Raw genomic sequence first — 19330 nt, 5'->3', positions numbered from 1 at the left:
TACTAAATGAACATCATGCTGTATGGAAGAAGACTGAAACTAGAGATTGAGACTTTAAACTTATTAGGATACTGAGCTAATAAATCCTGTTTCTATATGATTTCTATCCTGCACATTGTAAATATATTTCCTGTAAAGATTTTTCTATCTTTATCTCCATTCATTTATATTTAGTACTTTATTTTTGTGTGATTTTTATGCACCAATGCATCAAGACAAATTCCTTGTATGTGTAAAAGCTTACTTGGCAATAAACCCAATTCTGATTCTGATTCTGATATTAATAATCAAATCAAATAAAAAATATGCATGGCTGGTGAGTCAAAAAGTTACATGTGAAATTTGGACACTGAGCATATGCGTATGTCAGTGTGTATGAAAGGTTAAAAGTAACATTTTTAGTTCACTCCCTTACCTATGGCCAATTACCAACAGGTGACATTGAGTGACATATACAGCAACTAATCAAATCTGAATATTCATGTTTGGTTTACCACACACTTTTCTTAAGCTACTATACAGAAGAGTTTAATGTAACTACTTAATTAACTATTTATACTTTACTTCATTTGTTATGAATTTATAGTAGTCTCTCGGTTGACATTTCATCTTTCACTGCTTTTAACCTAAATTACTTTCAGTTTATTTGCATTACTGAATTATTTAATTATTTAATTAAAATAATAATTTGTATTACAAATTAACTTGTTTTAACATGCAAAATGGTAATAATTTGTCAAGTTACATAATTTTTCACATAGTCAAATGATTGAAAATGTTTATCATTAGAATTGAATCATTGTTGCATTTGAACATTCATTATAAAATAATAACAAATTATTATCAAATTACAGAATTCAGTTCTCGTGTCCACATACAAACATACAATATACAAATACTTTTAGAGTCCTTTGTGACATTCTGTGTTTGATTCATTGAATGTTCTGTAATACTGTAAATACAAATAAGGCAGAGTTTTATTTTGTGAAAGAACAGTAAACCCTATTGCACAAGGCACAATTTGACCTTTTACATTTCTGCTTCTATCAAAAAAGTATTTTTAGTTCTATTGTTTTCTTAAACATCTGGCATTTTTATCATTTATAGTATGTACTTAAGAACAGTCTCAAACTGCTATATAATGCTAACAGGACATGAAAGAGTATTCCATGCTATTAGAAACTGCCATATATTGTCTGCCTCCTTTCCCCTGATTGCGTGCATACATACATATATAAAATCTACTTACATAGATATACAAAACCAAAATGGTCTGGGAGTGGTCCAAGGCAGGTTAATATTTTTTTTTTTTTTTTCAGCCACAAACAGCATTTTTGATTTTCACATAAAAGTGCATCTCTATATTACATACATGACCATCTTCACATCTGCAATTGGAGAGTTAGGAAGATTAGTCTTTTATGTGTCTCACAAGTTTAATAATTTAGTTTAATTTAGTTTAATTAATAATAAAAAATAAAAGCTAGATTATTTACTCCTTATTATTTAATCTATGTAGTAAACACTTCAGAGTAATAGAGTGCAAACTGCATTGGAACAATTTCTTCAACCCACAGACAGATTATTACACTTGATATTTCTTTTTAATTAAAACTTTAAGATTGACTATAAAAGCAACTGCCATGTAAATATTTACACTTTTGTCAAGATTATACACAGTATGTGTTCCTTAGGGTATCAAGGCCAATCAGAAGTCAGATTTTAGCCTAAAATTATATTTCACTGATTACATTTTAATTTTGCCAAAGGTACACAATGTAGACTGAAAATAAATTAAGAAACAACACTTAAAGGTTTTTGAGAGTCCTTGCAGTGAAGAACAGCTGATTTGTTATTCCACATTGTCTCATAAATATTCCAAACCGGTAAACAGGCTCACATAAATTCATTTGGTTTGAGAACTCTGTAGAGGGTTAATGTGTTGAAATTTGTCCTCAGAGTAATGTCATGAGAAAGATGATGAATCCTTGTTGCATAAGTCTTGATGAAGTGGTGTCAATGCAAAATAAGCCTGGATCTTTACTGACATTTAACAAGGATCTTCAAGAAAATTAAACTGTTATGGAAAATTGTTGAAATGAGTTCAACTTAATATAATAATAGTCTAATGAAATGGGATGAATTCAACTGAACACACAACTTCTGTAATTCAGTGGCACAAAGTATTTATTCAAGGGAACAAATTAAAATGTGATGGTACAAATTATTAATTTAAGGGAAAATATGTTTGCAAAATGCAGGGGTACAAATGAATCATTCATGCACTCAAATTACAAAAAATCTTGCCCTCAATACCTGCTGGGCTCAGTATACTGTGTGACATTTAGAGTTTCTGTACACCTGTTCAGTTTAAGACAAATTGCTAGCTAGTTAACACAAGATAATACTGTCAACTAGCTTCATCCAGACTCAAAGGCTGCTTGCAGTTTGCACAAAGTAAGGTTTGTTACTTTGTTGGCTGGCGTGCGGGACAGCCGGTTTTGGGTAACGTTATTCAGCTTGCTTGCTCCTTAACATTATCGTAAGCAAATTGCTATCTGGGTAGATATGTAAATTAGCTTTCAAAATAATCTCCCTAGCTAACGTGATCCATGACACCAACTTGTGTGTTAAGACAAACAGTGTGGATTTTAGCCAACAATGATACAACGGTACTTTCTACTAGTCAAGAGCGATTTAAGGCATACATTATTTTCTAGTGTTCAGTCTAATTCGGCTGATATGGAGCGTGAGCAACAGGACTATGACTGCAGTTCACACAACCATTGGTGTCACTATAAACAACAGTTTCCTAAAAGTTATATATAGAACCTTTGAATGTTTATAAGAAAATACAAAAAAAAATTGTTCCATGAAAGCTGCAGGACCACACTGGTTTAATGTGATTCTTAATAGAAGTACAGTTTGGGCTCAGTGTATGAATCTGAGCCCAGTCTCGAGGTATTTGGGGTTCCCTGCTGGTAATAGACTCTGGGTCCAGGCATAGCACACACAAATTAGGAGTGTGTTTTTCTTTTGGAAACACAACTTCCCTGTTGGGAGCAGTGTTACTATTGCTTATCAACCAGCACAGAACCTGCTTCAGCTCCTTCTGTACTGGCAGGGGGTCTGTGTGTGTGTGTGTGTGTGTGTGTGTGTGTGTGTACGCATGTTTATGTACACGCCCACACCACAACTACCTCCACCAACACACAACACCCCTGGCTCTGTCTGTCCTTGCAGGGGGTCTCAGAATCAAAAACATAGAGAACACACACACTTGCTTAACTGCCCTCCTTCCTGTGCATGAATGGTATCTCCTCACCTCATCTCACCCATTTCACATCTCTCCATCCATCGTTGCATCAGTCCATCCTCCCTTCTTTCACTCACCCCTCCTTACTCCATAAAGATATGATGAGATCATACAATACACGATGCATGTGTGCATTAGTCAGAATTTAGAGATGCATTGCTTTAAAGAAAATGAATGAAAGTCTTTGATTCATCATGATTTTTTTGTTAATGCCTTGGATCTTCATAAGCGGGAACAGACACAAACCCTTCTGCATAGGCATTGAGTCTTTTTTTCTTACTTTTAAAACTAAAACAGCAGTGGTGTGGAGCCATTACACAAGTCACATTATCAAAACATTTTTAACAAATAATAGTAGTGTTTATTCTGACAGTTGGGTCCTATGATCAACTCTAGATAAATTCCCAGTGCCTGAGTAAACTCCCAGCTCTTCAAATACTGCCGCTTGGTCAGTGGTTGTTTCATTTCTGGATGTGCTACGCTGTTAGCAAGAATAAATAAAGTCACGTTACACCTTCAAAATAAAGTGGTCATGGTTAACGTTGTGAAATGGTTAGCATTAGACACAAAAACTGCTTAGGAAAAGATCGCAAGTTGAGTACATTAATAAAACATAACTTACATAATGTGCCTGACCTAACTTATGTAGGTTACTTCTAAGAAATCTTTTACTTTATATATACTCTACATCATAACTCAAGAACTGATGCCATAAACACCAGTAATGGGATTCTTACCCAAAAGGTCAAAGGTCAACTTCACTGTGACATCCTGGAAAAACATGTTTTTGGCCTTTATACAACACCGTAACTCAGGAACAGAAGGGGAGATTGTGACAATATATCACAGTTGGTCAGACACTGACACTTTTAATTCAAAGGTCATAGGTCACTGTGAGCTCAAAATAGGTTTTTAGCCATAATTTAAGAATAAACTGGGTGATTCCAGATTTCACACACATGTTGACTGGGACAATGAGTAAACAATAAGTAGCACAGCACAGGCTTTCATCTTTCCATCTCATCCAGTCTGCCTTTCACTTCCTAAGCATCATCAGAATCACATGACTTCAAACTACGTATTGGAGTGCACCAAGCTAATCACAGTGTGAGTGAATGAATTTCCGGTGGGCGGCTGTGGCTCAGAGGCAGAGCGGGTTGTTCCTTAATCGGAAGGTTGTAGGTTTGATCCCCGGTTCCTGGTGCGACATGTCAAAGTGTCCTTGAGCAAGATACTGGACTCCAAATTGCTCCTGATGCTGTGCATCAGTGTGTGAATGTGTATGTTAGTTTCTGTTCAATGGACTTTGCCATCACTGAGTGAATGTGTGTGAAAGGGTGAATGTCTCACATAGTGTGAAAGTGCTTTGAGTGGTTGGAAGACTAGAAACTATACAAGTACAGGTCCATTTAACATTTACCTACAGCTCATAGAGCGGATTCACATACTAAACATTAATCCATCCATGTACCTGTTTAGCCGATACGTCTATGATAATCTTTCATTAATCAGTTCAAATGTTTATTCATGGGGCGCACGGTAGCTTACCTGGTAGAGCATGTGCCCCATGTAGGCTGAGCCCTTACTGCAGTGGCCTGGGTTTGATTCCAACCTGCAGCCCTTTGCGGCATGTCTTATGTTGGCTTTTGGTATTTACATATTTTACCCACATATACCACTTGGCTTATATAGCATTTCAATATACTTTTATAATAATGCTGACAACTTTCCCTCAAAGTTTTAATTAATATAACCCCCCCTGTAAATGACAATACTGAACATTTAAAAAAAGTAAGTAAATATTGTCTTGCATTTGTTGAAAATCAAAAAATAACTGTATACTTAAAATAAAATAAAAATGCAGCAAGACACTAATCCTATTCAAGGTCCATAGGTGGACAATCAAATGTGAATTTCCTTGCCATAAATTGCTTGCCAATGTAGCAGAATAACATACGCAATATTGTTAATGCCAGTGACACTGGAAGCTTCAGCTGCTTCTCCTCCACTTGATGCAAAATGGCTGCCTAGTGGGAGACAAGATTGCATGGAATAGGGTTTGACAGGGGGACATTTAAAGGCCGTAGGGGGTCAACGCCTTTAAATTTCATTCAGTTACCAGGACACAATATGCTCCCTGCAGAGTGAGCAGAGGCTGTGGAATAATAGTGGTCCAGAGAAGAGCTGCAGAACCGGGGGGGGGGTGTTGCCTCCATGACACAAAATGGCTGACTACAGAGAGGTTCTGGCATGAAATTACATTTGTCAAAGAGACACTGGCTGGCTGTGTACGGGGTCAAAGTGTAACTCCTGAGGTGGATAGATCTAGCTTAACATCTTCACAGTTCAAAGCGGAGACTTAGACATATTCATAATCAAACTTAATTGAAGTTGTTAGGACACCAGCAAGTTGAGAAGCTTCTGATCTCTTTCAGTTCAGTTACATAGCAAACAAGGAATTTAATTTTTTTTATAAATCCATATTTACAAAGTTAGTGAAATTTGCCTACTGAAATACCAAATCCTGAGAATAAAAATGAATAGCAGTTTTATTTTTCCAAAAGGCCTGTTCAGCCAAACCAGTGTCAAGACATTACATACACTAATATGTGTGAAAACTATTAGTATAGTACATTATATTATCAATCAAAGTGTCTTGAGCTTTGTTCTAATTGCAATTTGAAAAAAACATCATGTAAAACCTTCATGAAAACTACCAAGAATACTGAAAAAATAGGATTTTAGCCCATCCTCACTCTCTACTACAGTTCACCATGAAACATAATTAGAATGCTTCAGAAAAATGTCTTGTTTTTTTTTTGTATTATTGTGTGACTCAGTTTAGACCCAGGATAAATTTTCTCATCAGAAAACCATAACATGTTAGTTAAAATATACATTTTAGTCACGTCCCATGGTTTTAACTCAATTTGGGACATTTCACTAGGAACATGATTAAGCACTAGTATAACTGGAGTTCAAAGTTCAAAAGTAACTCCTCCAACTCCATTTTCTGTATTTTTGATCATATTGTAAGAATGACTGCGAATGTCAATCTCAGCGTACCTCAATTCCTGTTACCTAAATTGTGTTAATGTTTTTATTTTTAAAGATAGTTTTGGTAAACCATCTGAAGTTGCTCAGTGCTATTATTATTGATGCTGTGTGGCTTCATTTCATGTATTTGCTAAAAAATGCTTAAAAACTTAGTCCTTTTGAAAAAATGAAAAATCTTTTTAGAAAATGAATTAATAAAATGGTCTGAGATTGACAATCAGACATTTTTGAATTAATCATGTGTAATATTAGATACAGTGCTGAGAAAAAAAAATTATTTTGAAAAGTTCCAACTAGGGTTGGGTACCTAAACACATTGTAAATATTGCACAGGTTCCTATACAGCCAGTATCTACCGGACCAAATCACAAAGCAGATGTCGGTGCCTTGTATCTGTACTAAAGCTGCCTATTGAAATAGTGACACGTGTGCCAGCTCTAGTTAACATTATCACAACTCTTACAACCAATTAGGCATTGGTACTGTTTCAAAGGTTTTAGCACCGGTATTGGGGGGAAAAAAACAATACCCAAGACTAGTTATTCCATGGAAATGGCACAGATTCAGCGGAATGGTCCAAAACTCTGGTCTGAACACATTTTACATTAAAGACAGAGAAACCCCAACTAAAGTCATTATGTAATATCAAACAAAATATTTATCTGTAAACTTAACTAACATTTTAACAGCTGAGCAAAAATCTAATTAAATGGTAATGGTAACATGGTAATAATGGTCTCATGATTTTTTACAAAAATAGAAGATTAGTATTGTGAAAATTATGGGTAATTTTGTATGTGGTATGACAAGAATATTGGTGGTTTCTACAGGATCTGAATGGCTAACCTGGAATTGATGGCTTTAAGAAAAACTGCTTCAAGACAAATTGCAAATATAGAAAATATAAAACACTGGTATGGAGCAGCATTACACAGAAAGACTTTGAGTTGAGAGTTGTGAAGGATCAGACATTAGACAATATCACTGCCCCTTATAAACTGCTTCCTTAACAGTACCTACCTTTCTCTGGGTACATGAACTGGCTGCCCCCAGGGACGACACACTGCCATGGAACAGAATCAGACAGAGAGACACTGCTCGCCCATGGGGGGTCTAGCAGAGCTGGGTTTCCCTGTGGAGTCTGTGCACTGCCTACTGAGTTTCCCATGACCGTTCATTTTGTAAGGGCTCATGAAGGCCGAGGCACAATACATATGACAAAGCACACCAAGAGAAGACGGTACAGCGAAGCACTGCTTTCAGTCTACCTTTCCTCAGACATCTACGCTTTGTCAAAGCACTCGTCCTTTAATAACCTGTGGAAAGCTTTATCCTCAAGTCTGTCTTCATTCCTCAGCTTCCAAAGAAAGGATTTTTCTAAGCAATTTACAGGAAGGATAGGTGAAGGCCTGTATCATTTAGACCAATTCAGTTGGTTTTTGCACCCAGACACTGTGATTTACTGACCGTAAAGAAATGTCGGAAACATCATGTTTTTAATATGCTTGACTTTCTCTTGGCTGCCCACCGCCACGCTTCTGATTGTTTTAAGGGCTTGTGATCTTGTAATTCCCGTCCTTTCTGATCATTTAGCTCAAATTTGATGTAATCTCTTTCACTACCCACCCTTTTCTCTATCCCCCAGGTGTTGGTGTTTGATTTTGGCTTCAGCACGCTGCAACAGAGCAAAGAATATTTCTTTTCAACCTTAAAGACGACATTATACACAGACAAAGACAAAGGCTGACTTCTCCAGGTCATAACATACGGTAAGATTGGAATTTTCTTGAGCTCCGAATCTCATTTCTATCCATACAAATTAATATTTCAGATTCAAACTATGAAGAATTTTTTGGTCCTAGTCATTTGCATCAGGAGTTTAACTGAAACATAATCACATATTGCTGACTCCAGAGTCAGAGATCATTGTCAAAAGGGCAACATCACTTTGATTATATTAGTTAATTGTCGCACACAGCATCAAAAATGAACACACGGACAGTGCGACATCTCGCAGACACACCAGCACACACACACAAAGAGCCTGCATTAATAGAAAGTCAGGCCATGACTCACGAGTAATGTCTTGGAGTAACGGAGATGGATAATTGTGACAATTACAGCTTTGACCTGTATCTTTACTTCTTGAGGATTTAAGTGTAATCCAGACTGATTCACTCGTCTTTACTTTGAAGGCATCACTGTCATTTTGCTCCATTTTCTTACAATTGTTTAAAACATTTGGCCTTTTATCGTGTTAAAACATCAGTTATGCTACTCACTGCAGCAGCTGTTGCGAGATTGATGCTCTGCAGGATTTGATTGGGTGGCCATGCTTAATTTGCCTTCTGAGCCATCGGCTTATAACAGGAAGTGATGTCATTAGACCTCATTGCACTTATGCATGTTCATTGGCTGATCAATGTTGCCATGGGAAATGCTTGCTTGGGATGAAAACATTTCAATATTCCTTTTAGGAGCTCATACAACACATGACCCTCTTGGAAACCACACTAGGCGTGTAACCAATCAAAATGTTGCCTGCTGAGGAGGCCAGCCAATCAGCTTCCTGGCAGTTTGGATAGCTAACCCAATAATGATGCAGGGTTTTACATATCCACATGTGCCATGCAAAGTCTATAATGGTGAATGATTCAGTGTTGGTGTTCGTATGAGCTACATTCGGTTACAACTAACCCTACCAGCTGTTATGTTAAACAGGCACGGGCATCCCTTCTGAAAAATGCCTCACACTTTTCTGACATTGTGACATTCACAGACTTCATGCTGAGAGATTATAAGTCTGGCTCCCCAAAGTAGATATAATAAGAAGCCAGTCATTCAAAAAGATGGGGTTAAAAATACTTAATAATTAATAACTGCATGTGAGTGTGCAGTGGTCATGTTGGAATGTTAGGCTTTTTAAGTTAATTTGATTTGTTATGCGGGTGAGTTGTTTATCTATCTGTTATTAAAAGCCAAAAAAGACATTTAATTCGTAAATCATTACTATTTTGTCATTATACAAATTAATAAAATCCACATGGGATGGAATATACAGGAGAATACACAGAACAAATTATTTTTGCCTGTAAAATTGTCAAATACAAAGCTTTACAATTTTAAAATTAGATTGTTTTTCAGCTCACTAATAGTATTGTAATTTACATATACTTTTGTCAGGTCAATGTGATAAAACTTTAATTAGAGAAACCATGGTCATGAATTTACAATGTGTGGCTCACTGCTCCAAAAACACTGAAACTAATAGCTGGATGGTGAAATAAACATCATGATATGCCAATACAAATACAAATATTTGAGTAGACAATCTTAACCCAATTATGTTCCAAATGGAAGAAAAAATATTTCTCCTCAAAGCATACATTAGCAATCAAAAAAATAATAATCAGAATGACTATTCATTTTCCATTAATTATCAATTCAGATCAATGAATAAAGTGATGTTTTAAAACACATTGCATATATATTCTGTATTATCGTAACAAAAATGAAAATTGAAAATGAAATTATTTCCAGAAAAGATTTAAGAGTTGAATATTTTATGTACATATCAATATCAATAGAGCCTATACACACATAATAACACCAATTAAAACTCAAGATAAAGATACAATGAACATAGTACAATTAGAAGAACATGAGTCCGTTTAGTATTATTGCTACAGTCTGTTGAACAGTTTAGCTATAGACTTGTTAAAAACAAAGATGTATATTTCAGTGATCGGGTGTTATTGCTAATGTTGTAAAACAAAATCAAAAGGGGAAAATTGCTATTCAGTGTGGCAACATTTTTAGATATGTGGTGGTGGAGCCCATGGCTGATTTAAAACACCTGACTTTTTTTTTTACCATCTCTTTTGAAATGCATGCAATAAATGCTAACATTTCCAGCAAAATCTGACAATCACTACTTATGTATGTCCTTGGAAATGCAAAGAAACAGGAACAAAGGTTGTCAGAATATTAGCAGAATTCTGCTGCCGGTCAACTGCAAACACTAAACTACATACATGTGCAGAAATCCTACACTGATTCTCAAGCAGCACAAACGACAAATCCCTGCACAGATGGGAAGGTGGTGCTCATGCACAAATACACCTGCATGGTAGGCAGTTTACAATATACAATTTTAGAATTTTGTTCTTAAGCGACATATAATAATATAAACCACAGTAATAACATTGTAATTCATTTAGTGTTCATTTTTCCAGAGTTGGTCCTGTTCAAGCAATCGTAAATAACATCCCAACATTTGTGACAAAAAAATATCTAAAGTGACAACGATACTTGACAAATTCTTCCTCTAAGTTCTCACCATCAGCAAATGTCATCACTAAAACAGGACTAAACTAATCTTTTAGATGATTGATGATGATGTGATGATTTTAGATTTGAAATGTATTTGATTTGAAGAGAGCCTGTTTAACTTTTTTTTAATAATTACTATTATTTCATGTTGAAAGAGCAGTTTCTAAAAGGTGTGTGGAATCTGGATGAAAGGATAAGGAGTGAGAGGTGGAGAGCCACAGAAAGCAAGTGAGAGAATAGAAGTTTTTGACAGTCATCCCCACCAACAACCAAGGGTGGTGTGAATCCACGCTGTCCTATTTTCCTCTATTCGCTGTGGTATGGCATCACACTGTGCATATTGTGTGTGTACGGTATGCTTGTATGTGTGTTAGTGTACATGGTTGTTCATATGCCCATGTTTGACTTGGAATTACACTTCCTGTGTATTCTGGAAAAGCTTTTGTGCAGACAGGTCTATCGTAGGTGTGTACAGCACTTGTGTTTGGGGAATGTATATATGTGTGTGTAGGTGTCTGTGTGTGTGTTTAGGTGTGTGTGTCAGAACCCCCACTGGTGCTTATTTGCCATCTCTATGACAGAGCATACAGCTGCATCTCAAGACAAACTAGGCCAACAGCAGCTCTATGGAGATGGAGCTGCTGACATTTGGCACCTGTTATCCAAACCTCTGAAGACTTTGTTATATCAGAAACTCTCAGGTGTGTAGAACCCACAGTGTGCCTTCTATCATGACCTAGGTTTTCTTCCTTCTCTACTCTTTACTTTGTTTCTTGTCCAAAAAGTAAACCAAATACAGGCTGCAAATGTAACAGCTCCTATTTCACTTCGACATTTATGGTAAGCAATGAGAGTGAACTGGGAAGCATGTCTGAATGTTAAACCCAATGCTGAAATTTTTGAATACATGAAAATGCTACCTCTGACGCTTTGCACAATATTTGGACAGCTCCTCGACATTCTCAGAATAAAAATACATTAAATGACATAAAACATATCACTAAAGTAGCAGCAAGTATTTTTTGATGCAGTATGTGTCAATTGAACATGCAGGCTGCTGCACAGTTTGCCCATTTGCAACACTGCATTGTGGGTTGTTGGGAGGAGTTTACCCACACAGACACTAGTATCAAATTAAGCAGACCTAGCCGACCTCGTGTCAGTCATTAATTCTGATACCTGACATTGCGTATAGGCCAATACTGAGTACTGATCCAATAAATGTGTGTTAAAAAAAATATATTCTATTTATACTGCATATTTTTATTTTTAGCATGCATATAGTACTACATAATAAGCCTGTATGATTGCTATTATTGTTTTATGGCCTGGCTCAGGTTAAACCCTGTCAGAGTCAGAGTAGGGCAGATCATGACTATGGTCCTAGTCATTATCCAACTATGGTATTGAATTGGAGCACAGACATGTGTGCTCGCCAATACTTAATACTGTTACTGATAACCAATGGTAGGTGTCCTGTCCATCTAGCAGTTAGATGAGCAGATTGGTTGTCATTCTCTCATTGAACAAAATCTATCAACTTGGAATTTCTTGCTTCAAGGTGCAGATTTCCTGCTGAACTTAAATGCTGTTCTTGGCAACATCATACATTGGCCAGTCCAAATCATAGTGACAGCAAGCTGTATAAAAATGTTTGGAACATCAATATCTCCTATAAGATTGGGTCAGCACAAGCATCCCTGATGTGTCTGTGATGATTTATGCTAATAGAGGACAAAGGGGCCAAGAGAGCAAATCTAATGTTGGTGAGTCCAACTTTCTTTCAATAGAGTGTACACTCACTGCTGTTTAGGAGATAGATTGGGTTTTTTAAATTATAAGTTTATCTCTTTGAAACTGCTCACCAGTGTCCATATCAACATCAGAGTTTGACAAAACAGTATTAATTTGTGGCATTTCAATTAGTTGGGATTGGCCACTCATCACTATTGCAGCTCTACTTTGTGGTTCTGTCTAAAAATTAGCCTGATGCAGCTTTTAAGTGTTGTATTTTGCATCCCAAACCAAACTAGGACAAACGAAAGCTTTAGAGATGCAAAGGTGACATTTGGCATTCACAGCAAATCTCCACAGACTTCTTCTCAGAAATTCTATTCTTATCTTTGTTTCCTTAGGTATGTTTGTTTCCTCCTGGTTTCTTTCTGTCTTGACTTGCTTACTTTCTTTCTTGTTGGAAATCCTCTGAAGAATTGAACTTGTGAAGAATTCTGTGTCCATTCTACCTTTCCTCTTCTTACCAGCTTACCTTTGACTTTCTGTTTCTCTTATCCACATTAAATGCCACTGTCATGTAGCGGCAGGGTTTTTGTCCATCCGAAACTCCAGCAAGATCAATATTAAATGTGTTATGGTTATTCATTATTCCCAGAGGATGAATCCTCTGTTTTTTATTTTGATGATTCCCTAACCTCACAAAATTAAATTAAAAGGGCAATTAAATAAAAGAATAACAAATCATGTCCATAAACTTTTTTGATTTTGACACTTTAACACAAACCCTGTTTATGTTCACCACCTTGGTTCAGACTGAAATATCTCAACAACTATTAAATAGATTGCCATGTAATTTGGTACAGTTCTTCATGGTCTCCTGAGGATGAAACCACTGACTTGGTCATCCCCACACTTTTCATCTAGAACCACAAGCTGGTCAAAATGTCATATTCATTGAAATATCTCAATTTCTACTGAGAGGGTTTGGCAAAGAGTTTTCTACAGACACCCATGGCAGCTGATCACACCATCATCTCTCACACTTGCATATCTAGAAGCCCTGTGTGTGGGATTGTATTTCGAATATAGTGCATAAAAAAATGCATCATGGAAACACCTGGAAATGTTTTATTGTATTTTATCCTGACGCCAAATTAATGTTACAGTTAGAGGAAAGCTGCAGTCAATAGACCTTTTTTCACAGCAGCTGTTTTGACACGTACATTAAGTTACTTAGTTATTACGGATAAGTTCCATTCAGGTCAAACAGTCAGGGGATATGTTGACTCACTCTCTCTGTTCTGCTACACTAAATGGAACAGAGCCTTAATTTGTATTACTAATAACACCTGTGTTTACCCTACCATTTCGTGTAAAAATGGCTGCTGTTAAAAAGGTCTATTCAGGAAGTGGAAAAATCAGCTATGGTGAGGAAAGCAAAATACTCCACAAAAGTGAGTTAACACAGAGAAGATTTCTTAAATTATGGTCCAATTTAGAGTAAAATAGATGATAAAGCAGGGTATGCTTTTGGGCGTGTCTACCTTGTGATTGACAGGTCATTCTCAGTGAGTCTTTCTAGTGCAGCGCAACTCTGATCAAACTGTCAAACTAGGCAGTGAATCCAGATTTCCTATTCCTGTGCCTATTTCTCACTTAAAATGTTTTCAGAAACGTATTTTTGTGTACTGTTTAGCTTTAATACCAGATTGTGTGTGACCAGGCAAGGCGCTATTGTTTCCTGCTATGGATGAGTCAAAAATGTGCAGCCAATGAGAGCACGTCAACTTGCAGTACGTCAAGTCCGCTGGCTCTGTCTAACTGTCATGGTGACAGCCAAAATGCGGAATTCAAGGCTTCAAAATGTTACTCCGCATACCAATAGGTGATGTCACGATAGGTTCCCATTTTGTTACAACTTGGATAGTGTATGACAGGGCTAGCACATACAGACAAACCACTTTCACCTACAGCTAATTTGCCCAACCTACTGCAGGAGGAAAAACCAGTGTACAGTATGTTTTTATATCTTTGTGTATCCTCTCCCAAAAATACTGTGTATGAAGCAGAGAGAGAGCGAGAGAGAGAGAAAGAGAGAGAGAGAAAGAGGATTCATAGGCTCTCACTTCCTATTAGTTTCCGTGAATAGAATGTTGTGTGTAGCAGCTTTACCTTATTATGCAGTAAACAGGCGTGTCCGACTGCAGAACCTTTTCACAGGGAGAGGAGAGCAAGTAATAATGGGTGAGGTTTTGGGAAAGCACACACCAGCACACATAGACACACACACATACTCACACAGGGGTGGACAAGCAAGGGTAGTGTGCATAGTGTGATAACTTCATCTCAGCGTGGGGGCGAATTGCGGGAGAGTGAAGCGCCTGGGGAGAAAAGGATTATGGGTAGGGAGTGGGGTGCGGCGTCGAGACCGCACGCTGAGAGAGAGGACGTTTGACCCAGACAGAGAGAGAGATGCTCACACAGAGATACACACAACCACAAACATGCATAGCTTTACTTGTGTTACAGACACATGCACACAAACAGACTCTCTTTCTTTTCCAGTGCTACAGTGATCAAGAAAGAGAGAGCAGAGAAATAAGTACTCCCTTGACCCTCACAAGGCGACAGATTTATCAGCTGTCCCAGTCTTTCCTCCTCGTCCATCCTTTCCAGTTCCCTTCATCTCCTCTCTGTTCTCCTCTTCCAGCTTTTGTCTGACTGCGTGGCATTCTATTTGACTACCAGTTACCATGGCAAATGACGTGCACAAAGAGCGTGAGCTGCACGATTATAGATCTGTCCGTCTCACTCACGCACACACGCAGTGGCGGCAGCAGCGGCATCACACTTGGTGCACTCTGACCTTTTGTTACAGAGAGATTTAACAAAGTGTGAAAGAAGAAGAAAAAGGCCAAAGTTGAAAAAAGAGGAAAAGAACAGCAATTAAAAGATAATTATCGGGAAAAGGGCCACAACTTTCATAAGGTCTATATTGCTGTAAGAAATACGAAGACGGACAATGAGAGGATTCCCTGCAGTGTAAATGTCAAACCCTTGCTTTGACCTTCTGTTGTTTTCTTGTGGTTCTGCTGCTACAGTGTGTCATTTTAATTCACAATTCCTTACAGTGACGCGTCTCTGATGAAATGATCAAACCCCAGAGAACTAGTAATCTTACATTCACAAAATGGTAAATGGACCTGTACTTGTATAGCACCTTTCTAGTCTTTTCCGAACACTCAAAGCGCTTCGAACAGAAACTAACTCATTCATTCACACACACCAATGCACAGCATCAGGAGTAATTTGGGGTTTGGTATCTTGCTGAAGGACACTTCGACATGCAGCAGGAGGAGCCGGGGATTGAACCACCAGCCTTCCGATTAGTGGACGACCCGCTCTGCCTCTTAGACACAGCCACCCCATAATTGCAAATTATGGACAAAAATGTGTCCATAATTTGCAATTCTGTCCAATCCTTGAAATATTTCCATAAAGAACAGTCAAATCTAAAGAATGGGCCAGAGTTTAACTAAAGCTACCTTTACACACCATACAAACAATCCAATTAAGAACTCCTGCCTAAAGCCTAGGTCAAATCAAATCAGACCTCCAGAAACCAATTTCCTTACAAATTTATTAAAGCCTTTCTACCCTCTGAAGTCGTCTTTTCAGGCAGCACTTACACCCAGGCTGTATATCACCCCCAACAAGCTCCACCAATTCAAAATCTCAGCAAGCCATTTCCTATCTCCAGCCTGAACGGCACCAGTTCTAACCTCTAATACCTCAAATCAACAACTGGGCCTGTAAAGCGCACTGTAGCATTGCAGTACCCTGAAATGCTTCTCCAAATTCAGTTTGTGCCACAATAATCACAAAAACAGCCAAAAACGATGTTGGATTTTCTTGTTTTATTTTTTACAATCTCAGTGTAAATTGGAAAGTGAACCTCTATTAACAGTTAGTAGCCATATTGATCTGTCATTGATTGGTCCTCATTCTACAAACAACAGATGTTTATCCCCATCAGACTGTCATCTATTGGGATTGTTATATGTTCATCTCCCTTTTTTTCTTTATCTCTCATTATCTCTCTCTCTCTCTCTCTCTCTGTTCTCTTTTTTTTCAGTGAGTCAGTTACAGGAGAAGTCTGATGACACTGTTGTCAGGGTTTAAAGTATATTTAAGTTCTTCCAGGTACTACGGCAACCTAATTGCTTCATGTTGTTTTCGCACTGCCAGCTTCATGCATCCCCAAATACATGCATTCATTTTTTAAACATCTGTAGGTTGTGAAAAAAACACTTACACAACATACTAGCAAATTATTTATTTTGAATGGTGTAAGTCATTTGTGAATGTTCACAAAACTTCAACAAAAATCATAACTGTTTATATAGTCTTAAATGAGAAGAAAATTTAACAGTTTATATGTCTGTCTTTGAATTGTCAGAACATTGGGCTCATAAATGAAATAAGAGAAGATTTTAAATTAAAAAAGGTCAAAATGTTTGGAATTTTGGTGGAATCATTTATCATTCACCTTTGCCCAGTGCAAATGACATCAATAAAATGCAGTTTTGATGTGAAAAAATCTAATGTACATGGGAACAATAAATCAATCGAACCCGTCAGCACTGTATGTGTTATGTAGGAAGTAAAGATGCGCCAGTGTAAGGTTGTTTTACCTGCTGTGTGTGTTGCTGGAATAAAACTGAACATCATGACTAACAACTTATTAAGTCTGTCATTTTACTTGGGAGATTTTTCAAAGATGCCAAAATGCTCAGCACTACATATCAGTCAGTCAGTTGTAGCAGAGGTTGACGTTCACCAGCAGTAACTTTACAGTTTGAATAGGCATCGGGGTTCCCTTCAGCGTGGGATAAAAACCCACAGGTGTGTGCTGGGGGCAAACACACTGTCAGTGTTTATTTTCAGGATTTTCATTGGGCAGAAGTGTGTTTTGCCAATCGTTCAGACGGCCAGCACTTCAGGAGTGATTCGCAATGCTTCCACCTCCTGTGTGCCTTCAGCATATTGGTAACAAAAATGCAGATGAAATGTTATGAAATATGATTTTAAAATTAGTTAAATAGATTATATACTGTAATGTATACCATATGAAAAACAGTATCTTAAAAATTCAATTTCAATTTAAATTCAATTTTATTTGTATAGCACCAATTCATAACAGAAGTTATCTCAGGACACTTTTCAAATAGAGCAGGTCTAGACCGAACTCTTTACAACATTATTTACAGAGACCCAACAGTACCACCATGAGCAAGACCTTGGCGACAAGGGCAAGGAAAAACTGCCTGTTAAAAGGCAGAAACCTAGGACAGACCCTTCGGCTCTAGGTGGGTGGTCGTCTGTCTCAACCAGTTGGGGTGAGAGAGAGAGAGAGAGAGAGACAGAGACAGAGACAGAGACAGACAGACAGACAGAGGCACAGCAACAACAGTAGCAACAACTATACTAATAGACTGATGATGATGAACATGAAGAAGACGATGACAACAGCAACGATGGGGGACAATGAGTAGTGACAACAGTAATAATAGTAACTGTAGTAATAATAATATCAATAATAATAATAATAATAATAACAATAATATCAGTGATATTAGCAATGGCAGTCAAGCAGGACCATGGCAGGAGACAGGATGGTTCAGGACTCACCTGATCCAGCCCTAACTATAAGCTTTATCAAAGAGGAATGTCTTAAGCCTACTCTTGAATGTGGTGAGGGTGTCTGCCTCCCAAACCACAACTGGAAGCTGGTTCCACAGGAGAGGAGCTTGGTAACTGGTTAAAGTGCCCTCTTAGGAGCCACAACACGTGCTAAAGTGCCCTCTTGGGAGCCAAAATGGTGCTAAAGTGCCCTCTTGGGAGCCAAAATGCGTGCTAAAGTGCTATCTTGGGAGCCAAAACTCGCTAAAGTGTCCTATTGGGAGGCAAAATACACTGAATTGCCCTCTTGGGTGGAAAAAACACTCAACTGCCCTCTTCTAAGTTCTATTATTAGGTAGAGACAGTGTTGCAAACTTGGCGACTTTCTCGCTAAATCTGGCGACTTTCCAAATCCTCCTGGCGACTTTTTTTGTCAAAAGTGACTAGCGACAAATCTAGCGACTTCTTCTGGTGTTATTGGAGACTTTTGTGGTGTTTGGAGACTCTGACGTGAAAGCACGTATCACTCTACAGTTACTGTGCTCAACGAGCGAGTGCCCCTCCCCCCGTCCAAAATCACTCACAGGTGGTCAGCCTCAGTAGCCTCGCGCAGCAGTTCCAGCCTGCAGTCAGAGAGGAGACACACACCACTCCGCGTCCAGTTTGCAAATGAATCGTGCATGTGCATGGCCACCGCCATTCCCGCTCTGTAGCGGGCTGTAAATGTAAATGTTTCTTCACCCACTCTCACCAAAAATACATTAAAAAATTTAAATTTATTAAATTTAGGGTTTTTTTTACTCACTTTTTGTCTCTCCCGTGACATTATTCCTCTCTCACAGCGTCTATTAAATGCGGTTACATCAGGCAAATTGCAAATTAGGCGATGACGTCATTTAGTGACTTCTAGCGACTCTTAGGACAGCCAATAGCTACTTTCCTTACTGAGGAGTTGGCAACACTGGGTAGAGATACCTATTGCATGTTTAAGGAGGAGCTACCTCACTACGTCCAGAGCCCGTCTACGGAGAGCCTGGCCACTCTCTATTAAGTCCCATTGTACCAAATTTTGGTTGCAGTTCCACCAGAGTTCCACTGGGGGCAATCGCCCATGAGTGCAGAATGAATGGGAGCAGATGGAGCTAGACGGCTACCATTTGTCTGTTTCACCTGATTGTGGTTGAGAAATCTCAGATTTGATTGTAGTTT

General features: G+C 38.0%; 1 protein-coding gene across 1 annotated transcript in view; it reads left to right on the top strand.

Annotated features, from left to right (window-relative positions):
• The first annotated feature begins 8124 nt into the window (after nt 1-8124).
• Nucleotides 8125-19330, top strand: part of LOC127355461 (teneurin-3) — a 361742-nt gene continuing 350536 nt past the window's right edge. Inside the window, exon 1 of the mRNA XM_051386366.1 lies at nt 8125-8142. The gene's annotated coding sequence lies outside the window, so the exon portion shown is untranslated. The remainder of the gene's footprint in view (nt 8143-19330) is intronic.

Source organism: Dicentrarchus labrax, unplaced genomic scaffold (genome assembly GCF_905237075.1).
Source record: "Dicentrarchus labrax unplaced genomic scaffold, dlabrax2021, whole genome shotgun sequence".
Classification (NCBI taxonomy): domain Eukaryota; kingdom Metazoa; phylum Chordata; class Actinopteri; family Moronidae; genus Dicentrarchus; species Dicentrarchus labrax.
This window is presented reverse-complemented; position numbering and strand designations above follow the sequence as displayed.